This window comes from Poecilia formosa, unplaced genomic scaffold, assembly GCF_000485575.1.
Source record: "Poecilia formosa unplaced genomic scaffold, Poecilia_formosa-5.1.2 Scaffold32, whole genome shotgun sequence".
Classification (NCBI taxonomy): Eukaryota; Metazoa; Chordata; class Actinopteri; order Cyprinodontiformes; family Poeciliidae; genus Poecilia; species Poecilia formosa.
Window position 1 is genome coordinate 3,474,298 of NW_006799971.1, and position 16,533 is coordinate 3,490,830.

Consider the following 16,533-nt stretch of genomic DNA (forward strand, 5'->3'; position numbering starts at 1 on the left):
ACAAAAGGATGACATCACATGAGAACTATGTATTCACCCTTTGCAACTACGTCACTTTGTCACTCGAGGCATCATGACAGACATTGGAAGTGGGGAACAGTAGTATTGAACAGAGCGACTGAAATTGTTTTCCCCAAAAGTTGTTTTTGCCAATTTAGCCGTGGCTTCTGCTTTTTGAAGTCGAGCTAATTTGTCTGAACGTAACACACCTAGTTTGGGCTCTCAAACGCCGATATTCATAAAAGCTAACAGCTAGCTTAGAAACCGACCCATACCTCCTCCCTCCTGATGTGTTGGTTAAATTACAGACTTTGCCTGAATTCACACCACATAATTTATGTCACAGTGTAAAACTCTCCTTGACACTGGGACAACCTTAAAAACGTACAAAAGATGAGATGCTAACTAGTTTTTTCCATACATCCTAGGCTACATAACCGTGGGGCATCATAATGCAATATTTGATATCTTTCTAATCATACTTACTAGAGATGTGCCGATCAGGTTTTTTCCTCCCGATACCGATACCGATCACCCATGAGGGCCGATCATCGATACCGATCACCGATACTTTATATATATATTTTTTTTATCATAAACACTACCGGTTACATTATGTGGAAAAAGGAACCATGAATTCACCTTAGTTTAGACAAAAATTTGTTTTTAATAACTTTTTTCAAGAAGAAAACTAAAACAAAACAGGCTTTGTGCAAATTGTACTGCTATTGATAATACTATCTTTAACAGACTGATAACATATGAAGGCTCTGAAGAGGCTAAATAATGCAAAGAGCCAAAATAAAACCNACAAAAGGATGACATCACATGAGAACTATGTATTCACCCTTTGCAACTACGTCACTTTGTCACTCGAGGCATCATGACAGACATTGGAAGTGGGGGACGGTAGTATTGAACAGAGCGACTGAAATTGTTTTCCCCAAAAATTGTTTTTGCCAATTTAGCCGTGGCTTCTGCTTTTTGAAGTCATTTGTCTGAATGTAACACACCTAGTTTGGGCTCTCAAACGCCGATATTCATAAAAGCTAACAGCTAGCTTAGAAACCGACCCTCCTCCCTCCTGGTGTGTTGGTTAAATTACAGACTTTGCCTGAATTCACACCACATAATTTATGTCACAGTGTAAAACTCTCCTTACCTTAAAAACGTACAAAAGATGAGATGCTAACTAGGTTTTTTCCATACATCCTAGGCTACATAACCATGGGACATCATAATGCATTGTATGATATCTTTCTAATCATACTTACTTATAAAGTTTATGAACGTTAATCTTCTTACCTTGATAAAATGTGTTTGCTGCAAACGCGCGATTACATCTAGGCAGTCATTATGGTTGATGGCTGCTATTCTTTGCCGCCGTATTTTTCCTCATTAAAAGTTATACAATAAAATGATAAGTTTGGTTTGCGTTCTTGTTTGTGCAGCTGACTGCAGGTATCTTAAGATCATTCTTAAAGTGAAATCAACTAAATAAAATTGATAATAGGCTCCCAGACGTGTGTTGTTTTTTTTACAAGCTTTACAGGAGCGTACAGGTTGCTTGGACATCCGTCATGGCGGAGCAGGTAGAGTTCTGGAGAGCGTGACGTCACGTACCCAGTGGTCGATATCAATCTCTTGAGGTTAGACAATAGTATATAATTTTTTTCTATTTTTACTCTGCTAATATATTGCATTAAAATCGTTGTGTGCTATGAATCATTCTCTTTAATTCAATCCCGCCATGTTTACCCTGACTGTATGCCGGTCACGTGTTCCGAGGCGCTGATCACACATTGAGAAAAGCCTCCTGAAGAGATTTCCTCATTAAAATAAAGGACGAGCTGCTGCTTGTCCTCTGGAAAGTCACCTCTTCACCCTGTGACAATGTGTTGGCGACACTCCGGCAGTCTTAGATGTCGACCCGACAAGGCTTTCATCACCAAAGCCGCCCGTTACTCAGGGAGCCGCTGAAGCAAAGGCCTAATCAAGTGTCCTTGTTTATGGATATTTTGTCACGTTGCTGGGAAATGGTTTGTTTAACTTATCTGCAAATGTTGTCCCTGGAATGACCAGCGGTGCGTCTGCCTAACAGACCATTAAAATGTCCCAGCAGAGGGGGGTGGGGGGCATCTTTGGTGATTACTCTCGTTTTGCCCCATTTCAACCAACTTGTCATTGTGGTCATTTTCAGTGACCTTGAGGGTTAAATGCTCTCACTGACTGCTTTATTGGTTTATGGCATGTTAACAGTGGCGCCCCTAGAACATTTCCATTGGGGTGGCCAGACGAGGCCAGTAAAAATTTAAGAGGGGTGGGGAATATAAATATATGCACATAGAGATGACAATCGACTAAAATATTTTATTTAAATGTATTAATCACACTGTAGCGCTGTGATTAATCACAAATACTCACTATGCCTAACTTTGTAAGCTTGAAATATAAATATTCACGCAAGTTGTTGTTCTTGCAAGAATGGCCCTGGGCAACCAATTAAAACGCAAACAGTTGTCTGATTTATTTTTATTTTATTTATTTTTCTGCAGCAGAAAGAAGCAGGTGATGTATTCTCCCAGGATTCAACAGCAACTAAAGGAAACTTACTCCACTCCACATTCATGCAAGTAGTACCAAGCATGTTCAGGGAACAACTGACAAGGAAGATATGTCAAAAACTGCCTTTATGTGCATGTTTTCAAACAAAATGTTTTATTATCTCAAACCAAACATGTCTGAATATGATCCATTTGACAGGTTTTTATATTTAGGAAGGCTTAAAGGAAGTCATTTTGCTTTAAACATTCATTTAGAAATGTCCTTCTCTGGAAGCTGTGTGCTGAGGCGACGGTTGCTTGTCCTCATCCAGCCGAGTGACCGCCGTAATTTGCGCATGTGAAGTTTTGACCTTGTGCACGCAGATGTGCACGAGCGAGCTGGCAACGTAACACAGGTTGAAAAATGTTCGTCTTTTGTTGCTGTCAAGGAAAAATGTTGATATTTTCACTGTCGTTTGTCGCTCCCCGTGAGTCGAGTCCATAACACGCTGCTGTGAACCAAGAAACTGAAAAATGAAAAAAGAAGTCATCGTTCACAACGTCTTCTGTTCGTCGATTGGCCCTGTTGAAATTCCTCCGGACAAATCGAAGTCAATGGGAGAAATTACAGACGAAGCACTGGAGGGAGATGAGAATTGAGCAGAATTGTGTAGGAAGGTGATGGCCAGGGTGACTCACTGTCATCATATCATATGACGATGTCAATAAAAAGACATGTGAAGACAAACATTCATTCTGGCCTTTGCCTAGAGAGTTTATAAAACTATATGGTTAAATTATGTCCTTTGCTGGTTGTTCTTAAAGGTTAGATTAGGCGTTTAAAAATTATGAAGTAAATACATGCAGAGGTGTCACTGAAGAGAATGAAGGTAACAAACAGAAGGATATAAGACGCATCTTTATTATGTCTGACTTCTACAGTTAATTTTTCTGCTGGATTACTCTCCTGAAGCCCAGGGAGTTATGTTTGCTTCAAAAAAAAAAGAGAAGACAAGAAAAGTTGAGTTTAAAATATTATCAAGTTTTCCAACTAATGAATGCTAATACCATGCACTGATAGAGCATTACTGTTTGTAGCTCAGTTACCAAATCTCACCTGCCATTGACAGGGTTACATTGCAAGTAATCTTTTTTCTGCTGCCAAATAAACATATGTCAAGTGTTTTTTATGCATCCATACATTTCATAAAGCAAACATTGCTAACCTTCCCTGTTAAATCTTTTGATGCATTTTAATGTATCTCAAGAAGGCTCACACACCTCTCTCTCTCGGTGAGATGATTAAATAGACACTTGTCCAGGATTCTATCCCACACATATTACCACATGAGCCAACAATACACTCCCCACCACCTACGGTCTTGGCTTACCTGGAAGCACACACACATACATTGCGCGTGTGCACCGGATGACACACAAAAAGACACAAATGGAAAGAAATCAACGCTGTTAAACTGTGCTTTGGAGTGAGGTTGGTGGGTCAAGTGGTGAGGTTGCTCCATACTCTGCACATCATTTTTCACCGGCTGCCAGCCTTTTAGATCAGCACTGCTTTGTGTGTGTGCGCGCATGTGTGTGTTATAAACGTGGGCTCTCACGTCGGACATCTTGAATATCCGTCAATGTACACATTATGCACATGACAGCTAACCACCTGGTGCATGTTTAATTCATGAAGCCGCATGTACGCCATATTACAAGAGACAAAAAGTCCGCCGCAAACACACATGCGCACACACACACACACACGCACACACACAATCCTGTTCTTTGTCTTTGGAGAAGCTGGATCCACTCCAGTGCATTCTTCTCTGCTATGTGGCCCAGATTAGTGGCCCCTGACTAGGCCGTAATGGCAGAGAGCGCTGCCTCATCATCTGGCAGCTCCGGGCTCCGGGGCAGCTGCGGGCCTCCCAGCTCCTCCACAAAACTCACAAGTGTCTTTCGCTCTATCAGCAAGTGGAGGGACTGGTGATCTTTTGTGCTTGTGATGATACTTTAATGGCCAATTATTATGAGTGCACAGCGCTTTAGGCCTGATAGGCTCCGACATCTTGACAGCTGCACTGCACACAAAACAATGCCAGAGAGAGACTTGTGACCACTTTGCTTATTTCCTGACCTTCCTTCTCTCCTGCTGCTGCAAAAAAACTTAATTTGAATTCATGACCCTGACAGTAACACATATGAAACCAGTAGCAATTGTGGGATGCTGACCTACTTTAGCTCCATGTCAACTCAAAGGACCGTCGGTCAAGTCAAATCAAATTCACCCTGAGGCTTAAATGAATGTTGACATGAATATTGACCTTTTGGTTGCTCCAGTGTTTTTGTCAATACATGTTAAAGTTCAGCTTGTATGAATACTATTTTTTATTTATTTATTTATTTAGCTAATGATGACATTCAGAAAGCCATAACTAATCTTAGGACAAATACCAGCCCCTCCTTAAAGTATATTAAAAGTTTGTTCACGTCAGGTCTGTAGCCTGTTGCTCCAGACCAGCAAGAAACAAAAGTTGAGGTGAGTGAAGTCGTGCAATTGGTAGTTTCTATTTTTATGATCACACTCGTACACATCCTTCCCCTCCCAGCCCCGTCTCTCTTGACATTTAACAGTCTGTACTCGTCTCTCCTGTAATTTCTTGTCATCACTGGCAATCTGGCTGTCTAAATAGAGGTTAAGGATGTGAGTCGGAATAGGCAGGTTGGGGTCAAGACGAGTAATGGTGACATTTTCTGGCGTTCTGTAGCGGTTGTAAACCGAGTCAAGTGTTTGACCAAGGAGGATGATACTGATGAGAGCATACTTAAGACAACAGTCACCATGTCACCCATGTTTGATGGCAACAACATGGATTATATTGGAATAAGTAGTGAGGGGAAAGTTTGTACTTTAAAATTAACCTTGAGATCAATCTTGTTGTGAAAGTCATTAACTTTCAAATTTTAAAAAAGTGTCCTAATCCTGAACATTCATTGAGATCTAAATTATTAAAAGCACATCTACGAACAGTTTTAACAAAATAAAATAACTAAAGCTTAAAGAGTATTATAGCTTTAATCCAACACATTATAGTTTATTTAGATCTTGGACTGGGTAGTCTAATCAAATCAAAAGTGGAGTTGCAAACAAACTGAAATTAAATCCACAGATTAAAAAAGCCACATTTACGTATATCTAAGACGACAAAACAAGGTATAAAATTAAATTACGGAAAATAAACAAAATAACACTTAAAGAAGACATTAAAAATGCCATGATATTTAAAAGTTGACACAAATAAGTTCAAATAAATGTCAAGATTTAAATAAAACCGTCAACAGAAGATGAACAAAGCAGGAGGCTTTTCCAGAGGCAGCAGCACAAACATTTTTTCCTAATGACTTATTTAAAACAGCGTAAATATGAAAAGAACTGTTCAGATGTTTAGATGTTTAGAGTGCAGAGATTTGTCCAAGATGAAAATAATGTATTTCTAACTGACTGATCCCAATTATCACAATCATCTACATTTTAGGAGTTTAATGTGTTGAAACTGTCTTCACGTAGTTATTATTAAACGGGTGTAAATGTTTTTGAAAATATCTGGAGAACCAAAAATTACCACCACCAAATTGGCTTACTTTAAGTTATTCTCTGTATGTAGCATTTCATCTGTAAATTGTAATTCAGATTATTTAATATGCAGTCATCAGGCCTCAAAGGAACACAAGTCTGCCTGTCAAAGTGCAAAAAAATAAATAAATAAAAAATTAATATATATACAATTCTAGAAAATTCTACTCAATAAAAGTACATACAGTTTAAAAAAAATAAAATAAACAGACTCCAAGATCTATCCTTGAGGGACACCAAGACTTACAACAGCTGTAGAGGTGAATAGTTTCTATAAATAAGATGAAACACTGCCAAAGGAAACACAGCAGATTACATTGTGCTACAGGAGGAGATTAAAAAGAAGAATTTAATCAACTACATAATAGTTTACACTGAGATCCAACAAAATTAAATCACCAACATTACTATTGGCGACCCTAGTTAGTAAATAGACTTTAGCAGAACTCCCACTGCGCTCTGACAGGTCCTGAACCTTGACTGGCATTTTACTATTTTACATTTTACGTAGCAAAGACTATTCACATACAGTCACTTAAAATTCTGTAAAAAAAAAAAAAAAAAAGCTGTTTTTTGCCTTTTATGTCAAGTGAGTTTGAAGTGATGTACAACATGGAAATTTTTTTTTATTTTCCAAATTACAAATGAACAAACAAACATAAATAAGTAAAAATAGATCCCATTTTTATAATACTGTATAACAAGTGGAACGTCTGAGTGTGATGGCTTTTTGTGTTTTGTGCTGTCACGATCAACAAGATAGATTCAGATTCATTTCAATTTCATATTTTCAGTTGATAGAAAAAACAACAACAAAAACAAAAACTAAATTCAGGTGCACTGAGGCGTGTTGGCCGTGGTGCTGTATGATGGTGACATGGAAGCCCTGTGGCCAGGCCGTCTCCTGTGGATGCACCATCTGCTGCTATTGGCGAGCAACGGCATCGCTATGGGTCGACATTCCAAACATGACAATTGTCATAAAGACCACATGCATCACGGTCTCCATAGCTACTAATTTAAGAGCAGTTCTTTATTTTGAGTGAATTAAAATTTTGGGGGGAAAATACTTTAGAACATACAGTAGTTCATGTTTTATTAATTCAACAGGTCCCTCGCTGGTTTTTTAAATGAACCTCATCCTGCTCAGGGTGGCAGGCCAGTTGGATTCTGTCCTGGATGTCAACAGGGGAGAGGCGGGACATACCCTGGACATGATGGCAGTCCAACCTGAAGACACAGACATGAACTCTCTCTCTTCAGAGGTCAGCTTTGAGTTCAGTCATCAGTTAACCTAGCAGGCATGTTAACTGACCGTAGGAGGAAGCAGGAGGATCTGGAGAAAAAAACACATTGACACTACATCAGAGCCCCAGCTGAGATCTGAAATGGAGGTCTGGTTATGTAGCAGAATTGCTCTCATTTATAGTTAAGCCCAATATTACTTGGGCTAATTTAGGTTTTTAAAGCAATCTTAAAGGGGCAGCATTATGTAAAATTGACTTTCTTTATGTTATAATGTAAATCTCTCATCAAAAACAGACCTGGAGAGTTTCCTTGATTCTTTCATGTGTGTTTGAGAAATCCTTAAATCTCCCATGGCAACCATTGTGTTGTGCAAAAAGCTTGGGGGGGATCAAGCACCACCTTTTAGGCTCCTCCGTCCACAACTGCCCCACTCTGCTCCTTCAGATTAGCCAGCAGCAATTAGCAAACACCTGGTGGAGCTGAACATCTGCTGAGCTCATCATAGGAGTTACTTCTCAGTGAAACACTCCTTAAAACCTTGCTAAGGGGTTAGTAGAGGAGCCATGTTGTAATGACTTCCTGAAGATGGAGTAACAGAACAATGTTTTTAAAGAAACAGATGCCAATTTAAAGACGTTAAAAAACAGTCATTTGATACACACAGCATTTTTATAAAAACTGTAGATGACATAGTTACTTGATTGTGCCATAAAATGGCACTATGTGTTCCTTTAATTTTGTCAACATGTGTCTTCTGGTGTAATGTGGTTCTGTTTTTGAGTGGCCCAGCTGAGTCCTGACATCACCAAAGACAAGCTGTCAACTGTTATCGCCATAGAGACGCCTGAGACAGTGGTAGAATGAAAATTGCAAGAGGTATCAACAATTTATCTGCATGCAGCACCTTGCAATAGCATTGATAACCCTTTCGTTTTTTTCAATTTATGTGGCACTACAACCACAATTTTTTTTAGATACTGTATTGAGATTTTAGGAGAAAGACACAAATAAAAAATTTAACTATAAGATTGAAAAACGTTTCAATATTCTTAACAAGTAACCTGAAAACTGTGACAGATGTGTTTTCATCCCCCATGAGCCAAAACAAATAGATGCTGTTTGTTATAGAAAAGTCATAAGAATGTCCCGTTGATTTTTGTGGTTGAAAATGAAAAAATTTGTGCGGAAAAAATCAAGAGATATTATTCTCTGAATGTATGAATATGACTCATTCATTCAATCACTGACTGCAGTGTTCACAAAATGTAATGTTTCTGAGTGACTGAGCTGAACAAATACAAAATCCAACAGTGTTTGGCTGTCCTGTATTTTTTTTCACACTTTAACATTATTACGTCGTCAAGCAGGCTAGCCCAGTTACTGTTTCCCATCTAACAGTGAAGTTGTGCTTCTCCTCCGTTTTCAGTTTCAGTTCTAATGACTATGCAGCACTCCACTGCCCCCTGCTGATCAGTATTTGGTACTTATCATTTTGAAACTAAGTCCCATGATGCAGAATATAAATTCCAGTCAAATCAGTGTATACTATGCTGTGTTCTCTTTCGTTCTTGCTAATATTTAAATATTTCCTTAAATGATTAGATTAATTTTCTTTTCTTCAACTTAGTTTTACCAATGAATAGTAATAAATCTAAACACATTTTAGTCAACCACATGACTTTATTTTTCCTGCTGTACACAAGGAAATAATGATGTTTTATGCAAACATAGTGAATCCAGTGATACCTGACATTTTGAGTGTGGAACTTAATAAAAAGTAACATTTTAAGAATGTATTACCTCACATTATGTAATTCTGTGACGAGGCTCTTTGGACATTTCTCGTCAGAAATGTCCAAAGAAATGTTCTTGTTAGGTTCAGAAAAGTGAATGGAGATACAAAGATTTTTCTTTTCTTTTTTTTCCCCAGGAAAACAAAATACATTTTTAGCTTTATGAAGGATTTTTTTTAAAAAACTACATTACAGAGAAGGTTTTTAATTTTGGAATTTACATTAAAAAAATTGGGACAAAAGAGGTATTTTCTTCTTTCAGTTGTGTTTTGATTCTTTGCTGAAAAGAAGGTCAGGGTGGAATGATTTATCTACACTGTAATCATAGGGACAGGTCTTAATCAATGATTAAAACAATTTCAGCAATTAAGTCAACTAACTTTCAAGGGGCAATCGAAATCTTAAAAATAAAAAAATTAATAACACTGGGACACAACCAAGCTGTGACTGCTGTACTGCTACTTCTGCTTATTAAAGGGGCAGTAACGTGCATTTTCCAGGCACATAGTGCCATTTTGTAGCACAATCAAGTAACTATTGTTAACTTCAGTTGTTATAAAAAACGTTGTACATTTCAAATGTGACTTAAAAGAAAATTTACCTTGTAATTTAAAGCCTTGAAATTGGGCCTCTGTCTCTTTAAGAAACTTCTGCTCTTTCCAACACTCCACCTTCGGGAGGTCATCACAACATCATTCCTCTATTAACCCTTTAATAATATGTTAAGGAGTGTTTCACTGAGAAGTAGCTCCTATAATGAGCTCAGCAGATGCACAGCTCCAACAGGTGTTTGCCAATTGCTGCTGGCTAGTCTGAAGGAGCTGAGGGCGGAGCTCAGTCCCACCAGGCGTTTTGCACAGCTGAATAGTTTCCACAGGAGGCTCAAGGATTTCTCTAACATGAATGAAAGAATCAAGGCAACACCCCAGGTATGTCTTTGATGAGGGAATAACATTATAACATGATGCGAAGTACTGCCCCTTTAAGTGAGACGTTCTGCCAGTGTCTACTTTTTAAGACCCTCATATTGAAGTAAGAAAGGAAGTAATTCCTGAGTTGCCCCTTTGAGTTGGAGTTGACTTCTTCCTGTCAGGCTGGTTATCCAAAAAAAGCTCGAATTGTCTAATTGACTGAGCAAATCATTAGCACACAATCAGAATCACTGGGCTATTTCATTATTGTTTTAGAACTGCCCTTTTTATTATTATTATTATTATTATTATTATTATTATTATTATTATTATTATTATTATTATTATTCCAACTATTTGTATCAGAAAGCTGGTCTGGATTTGAGTAACATCTGATTAAAGCAGCTGGATCTGAAAAATCCAGTGAATTTAATCTCATCACACGCCGAGGGATAAAACACACGGGCAAGTACCACAATATTTTACTGTGAGATTGACAGAGCGCACTCCACAGACTGCTGCCCTCCATATAACACCTCTGTTCTGTTGAATTATTCAACGGGAGTGGACCGGCGGCCAGTGTGCATGTGTGTGTGCGTGTGGGTGTGTGTGTATGTGTGTGTGTGCTCCTATAGAAGTCCGTGTCCATGCTGCACCTACATCCCTTCATCCCCAACACTTTCCCTTCATCTCCACTCCGTCTGATCCGTCCGCTGTCCGCCCGTCATCCAGATGAGATGAATATGCATGGTGGTCGAAACGAGGGTCACGACGAGGACGCAGAGGGTTACCGTGGTAATTGCTCATTTCATTTAATGAGTGGACATTTTGGGGGGGATTTTGTGTATCAAAGGCAGTGAACTTCAACTTGATTAAGAAAAAAAAGCCATGTAAGATTGGAGCTCAGAGTGTATCAGCTGATGTTTATGGTTGAAAGGAAGTCAAAATCAGTAACGACTGGCAAACATTTGCATATTTTGCAATACATTTCAATACATTACATGAAAATATGATCAATTGTATAATTCATGTGTCATCAATGTATAATTCAGTGTATTTACATAATAATACATTAGAAAATATATTGGGGAAATAATGGATTAGAATATATTACAATACATTTCCAGTAACGTATTGGACTCTATAGTCTCTATGCAGTGGGATGTGGTGGAATGGAAGATTTTCCATTACAAAAGTCCATCTTGGAAGCAGATCCAACCCAGTGCTGTCAAAGTGTCGCTCATAAGGTGTCTGGTGTGTTTATGTGTGGTGCAACGGCGTAAAGATACGAGATATGGAGCTAATAGCGAAAATTCAACCTGGAAGACTCCATCCCCTCCGTTCGTCCATCGGCGTCATGCTCATCTCCGACCTCAGCGCTGGACCTCACCTGGCGTGTCCAATCATCAATCAAGCTCAGCATAAAAGGATCCACACCCAAGCCGTCGGCCGCTTCCCAGCTGCGTTCAACCCACCACCTCCCCTTCTCCACCCACATCCTTCGGCTCTCCAGGATGGCACCCTTTCTAGACCTCCACCACCAGTGTCGGGCCCTGGGGGAGAGCATCCCTAATCAATTATTGGGATGTTCATCGAGTTCACATCAAATCTCAGCTCAGATCAGCTGCCGGGGCCCGAGCGCCAAAGAACCGTTATTCATTGCTGTCATTAAATCTTTTAATTGTTCCTTTTTCTTCGTCTGAGTCTTTCCAGATTGAAATATGAATCTGAACCGGTGTGGGCTGGATGCCAGCTGACAAGGACAAGCAAGCTCCTCTGTTTAATAAGGGCCAGAGCACTCATCATCACATCATCTAATTCATAATGCACTATAGATTTTTTTCTTTTTTTTTCAGGACGGTCCAGTTCAGCAATCCGCATTAATTCATTAAAGAGCGCTTGATCACGGTTGAGTCCTCTGAGTTGATCTTTATTTCACCCTTCACACATGAACACAATGCAGGAGCAAACACAGTCAAAGAAAAGTGTGGCTTTTCTATTAGTTTCTTGAAGGTCACGATTTTCCACATCGACAAGACCGGTGTTTTTAGGACATTCCAAGGAAAAGGTTTTTAAGAAAAACGCTCTCTCCTCTCAACAGCTACTTTCACACTGTTTGCATACAATGTGCTGCATGAAGCTGTACAGTCTCCTCGTGGTTTCTGTTGCAGTAAAGCTCTAAAACGACTACATGCCACATGCAGACTTCTGCCTTTAAACGCAGCCGTGATGCTATGTTTTTGATAGCTCCTTCCCATAATTTGAAAGAGTTGAAATTCTGTATGACTCATGTTAATTTTGTACTTCTTATACTGACATAAATTAAATTTACAGAAGAAGAATTCTGCTACTTTAAATAAACAAATCCGCAAAACTTAACACCGGAAACCTCACATTTCTTATTATAATTGATGGAAGAGATGGTTTGGACTTCCTCTTCTTTTCTCTCTTCTCTTTGCTCCTGCTCTACTCTTCAACTCATCTGGCATTTGTGGCTTCGGTTGAGGTATTATTTCAGCTTTTGTAATGTTAATCAGCTTCTCCTGGTTTTAAACAACCTTGTTGCTATGGTTACCTTCATAACAAATGGCCAAAAGTAAAAAAAATTTTTAAAAAGTATCAGAAAAAATACTTCCAGCTGCACAGCATCCAAAACGAGAGAGAACGGTTGTCCAAAAATTTTAATTTTTCTGCCAGAAAAGGAGAAACTAAGTTGTAAAAAAAAAAAAAAAAGAAAATTCAAACCTAAAGAGGTACACCAACATGTTGTCAAGAATCTGAGAATTATTTATTTTTGTATGCTTTATACATAATAATACATATTTTATATTATTACAAATATCATTGATTTTGCAGCCATAGGACAGAGCTGTCAAACAATAACAACATAAAATAACACTGGGATGAACCGAATCTTCAACTGCATGAAAAATTGTCAGACCTGCTTCACATAAAAAATTCTCTACAAAATGTGTTCAAAAATCTCAAAGGAACTTAGTAAAATGGATTCATTCATTAATATAGTTAAATCGATAAAAGAAAATTTGACTGTCAATTTAAGCCCAGACTGAAAGCGCATCTATTTTCCCTTGGCCTTCAACGGCAGTTAAAAAAGAGAAGAATTTTTCTTTTTATTTTACTTTTTACTTTGAGTTTTTGGGAAATTGCTGCAACTGAAATTTAGCATGCCTTGGTTTTTATTCATATTGTTATCTTTAATGGTATTTTACTGCCAATTTTATTATTGCATATTTTTTTCTTTTAACAAAAGTTATTTTATTTCTTAATTTATCATATGCCAATCTATGATGTAATTATTGTGAAACTCTTTGGTGAAATGAGGTCATTGGAGATGTGCTATATAAATAAGCTGACAAAAATGTAGCAGTGCAAAAATTCTTAAAGGGGCAGTATGCATTTTCTAGGCACATCATGCCATTTTATAGCACAACCAAGTAACTATGTTAGCTTCAGCTGTTCTGAAAAACATGACTTAAAATAAAATTGACTTTGATTTTTAGCACCTTGAAATTGGGCCTCTGAAAAACTCTGGCTCTGACACTCCGCCTTCAGGAGGTCATTGCAGCATGGCTCCTCTATTAACCATTTAACAATGTTTTTACCAGCGTTGCACTGAGAAGAAGTTCATGTAATGAGCTCAGTTTCATCAGCTGTTTGCTAATTGCTGCTGGCTAGTCTGAAGGAGCTGAGTGGGAGAGCTGCTCTGTGAGGTGGAAGCCTGGAAAATACAACTCAGAGGAGGAGCTGTGTCTTGAAGGCGGGGCTAGGTCCAACCAGGCGTTTAGCACAGCTGAATGGTTGCCAGGGGAGACTAAAGGATTTCTCTAACATGCATGAAAGGATCAAAACAACATTCCAGGTATGTTTTTGTATTTTGTTAAAGTCGATATAACAAAATACTGCCCCTTTAATTTGTTTGACAAAACTATATCAGACATATTGCATCATGGAGTATGTTTGCCTGTTACATTTCTGCCAGTATTTTTCTCTCAAATTTCTCTCTCACACACAATTTATAAATGATAGAGCAAAACATAAGTTATTTCCAACATGACTTAGCTTTATGAGTGCTGTGATGAAACTGGACCTTTAATTGGCCCAAACCTATAAACATAGTAAATATCATATCATGGATGCTTTTAAGCAGATATAACAGTACAGAATATGAGTAGTTACACCTGCATAAACGGTGAATAACAATAAATTAAGCTCAGGTACAGCTGTACGTCACCTTGGCAACTGCTACTGAGAGCCAATATTCAAAAAGGTAGAATGTACTACCATACAAAAGGGTACATGAGTCATTTTGTCAGTTCCCTCATTGTAAGAAATTCTTTGGCGCAAGCTTTGTTTGTTGGACCGTGTGTTCAGTCGGTTATATTTAGTTAGTTATTGAGTTGTAAAGCACATTTGCTTTTCAGCTTAGCCACAGGATAAAATCCCCACTGCACCCCACACTGCGATTCAAGCATTCATGCAAGACCGACCACTGAGACCGGCTGAGAATATCACAGGGAGTGACAGAAGAAGAAAGAAAAAAGGGGTTAATGGTGGTAGTGTGTTCATTTGTGTGTTGCATTTCTAAATCCTCTCATTTTCTTTCCAACTCTGTTTTTTTTTCTCACTCTGTAATTAGCCCTTTCATATATTTTTTTAAGCCAGCTACTAATCTTCCACTCTCGTCCACCACAGTTACTCACAGGAATTATTTTTTATGCTTATGTTGAAGTATGTAAAAATCACTAGGTTAGTTTGCATGTTGGATGTTTTTAGGAAGAGGCAGCAAAGTAAAATAAAGTCTGATTGTGTTTCCTGTATGAATTTAGAGCTTCAAGGAAAAAAAAAATAATAATAATAATCACACAAAGAACCAGAAGAAGCTAGCATAATAAGCTCCGCTGTTTATTAATTGCTGCTGGAAAGAATAAGGACCTCAAGAATAATGTTGTTTGGTAAGGTGAGTTTAAATTAGAGCAGTCAGAGCACAGTCACATGCTATATCGGCATGAATCCAACATTATTCCAGGAAAATCTTGGAATAACGTTGGTGAAGCTCTATGGAGCAGGACGTGGCATGACTCGAAGCTTTGATGCAGCAGGTTCCTCCTAACTACCAGAGAATCCACAGTCACTTCCAATGAATATCAGGTGGGCGGGGCTTGTGGGAAAAAATTATCACCTTTAGCAAAATGATAAATTTATCTGAAACAAGAGCAATGTGTAACTTTTTAATGGCGTGTCCAAAAGTAATTGCGAGACGTGAGATTAGTAAATGAAATACTTTGTAACACGTTGGTATTGTTTAGAAATGCATGTTATGGTGTGTGTTTCTATGTACTGTCTTTTTTTAGCTCAAGTGTGACGGCATACGTAGGTGAGGGTGTGTCTCAAACAAGCTGATGTTCCTACTGCAAACAAAAAGCAGGTATTTGTCACTTCCATTAGTAAGCTCTTGAAATGAATTTCAAATGTACACAGAAGAACGTGTGTTAAAATATGGTGTGACGCATGGTGAGTGATTCTGACACGACAGAAAATCAAAACCGTGACAGATTAATTGCAAGTTAAGTCTGTCACGGTTTGTTAAGTTATTGTCGCGCTTTTGAAAGCTCGCGTAAAGCTAGTGTCGAGCTCGCGTGAGCGGAGCAAGCAGTGAGCGTTTCTAGTTGACGCCGAACATCGGTGACGCAGCTATTCTCAGAAATCGAGGGATTATATGAATTCCAGTCGAGGGACCTGCTCTGTCAGAGCACCTTCCAAATCATCCAGTTTGAGTGTAAGGTGGTGCATGATCCAGTTAAAATAATTCAGGTCCACGAGCACGACCATGTGCCACGACAACGCGCGAGACAGACCCACTAGGCGGGAACAGCTCTGCGCCCCTCTCAACCAGTTCAAAGCTTATAGAGCAAAGCTACAGTATTTAACTTTTTTTTTTTTTTAAAGAAAGTTCTTTTCCCCCCATATTTGTTAAAAATGTCCCCATGTTGTGACAGTACGTTCTGTGAAAAGATCAATCTGCTCCACTTCCTCCTTGAGCTGTCTGAAGAAACGCATTACGTCCTACCAAAAACAACCAATCAGAGCTAGGAGGAGGGTCTTAGCGTTGTTAATCATTCTCATGTATGCCCTGCTAAATGTGCTAATGGTGGAGAAACAGCTTACCAGAAAACAGTCATCGGTGGCTATGCTAACTGACCTGAGCATTCACAACAGACTCTGCTAGCTACAGCGTAACAAAGAGTAAGAGAGCGTGAAAGGGGGATTCAGCAGCGCCACACAGAGTTTGACCGACAGCGCTTAGACCCACCTCCGGGGTGTGATTGGTTGTCTGTAGTCAGCACCAGGAACACCGGGATAAGGTGTAACAGTCATTA

The 16,533-nt window shown here is 38.8% G+C and overlaps 1 long non-coding RNA gene across 1 annotated transcript in view; it reads left to right on the plus strand.

Annotated features, from left to right (window-relative positions):
• LOC107835952 (uncharacterized) overlaps positions 1–11,563 on the plus strand; it is an 18,260-nt gene extending 6,697 nt beyond the window's left edge. Inside the window, exons 2-3 of the long non-coding RNA XR_001661795.1 lie at positions 6,014–6,019; positions 11,428–11,563. This is a non-coding gene — a long non-coding RNA (uncharacterized LOC107835952). The remainder of the gene's footprint in view (positions 1–6,013; positions 6,020–11,427) is intronic.
• Positions 11,564–16,533: the final 4,970 nt, after the last annotated feature.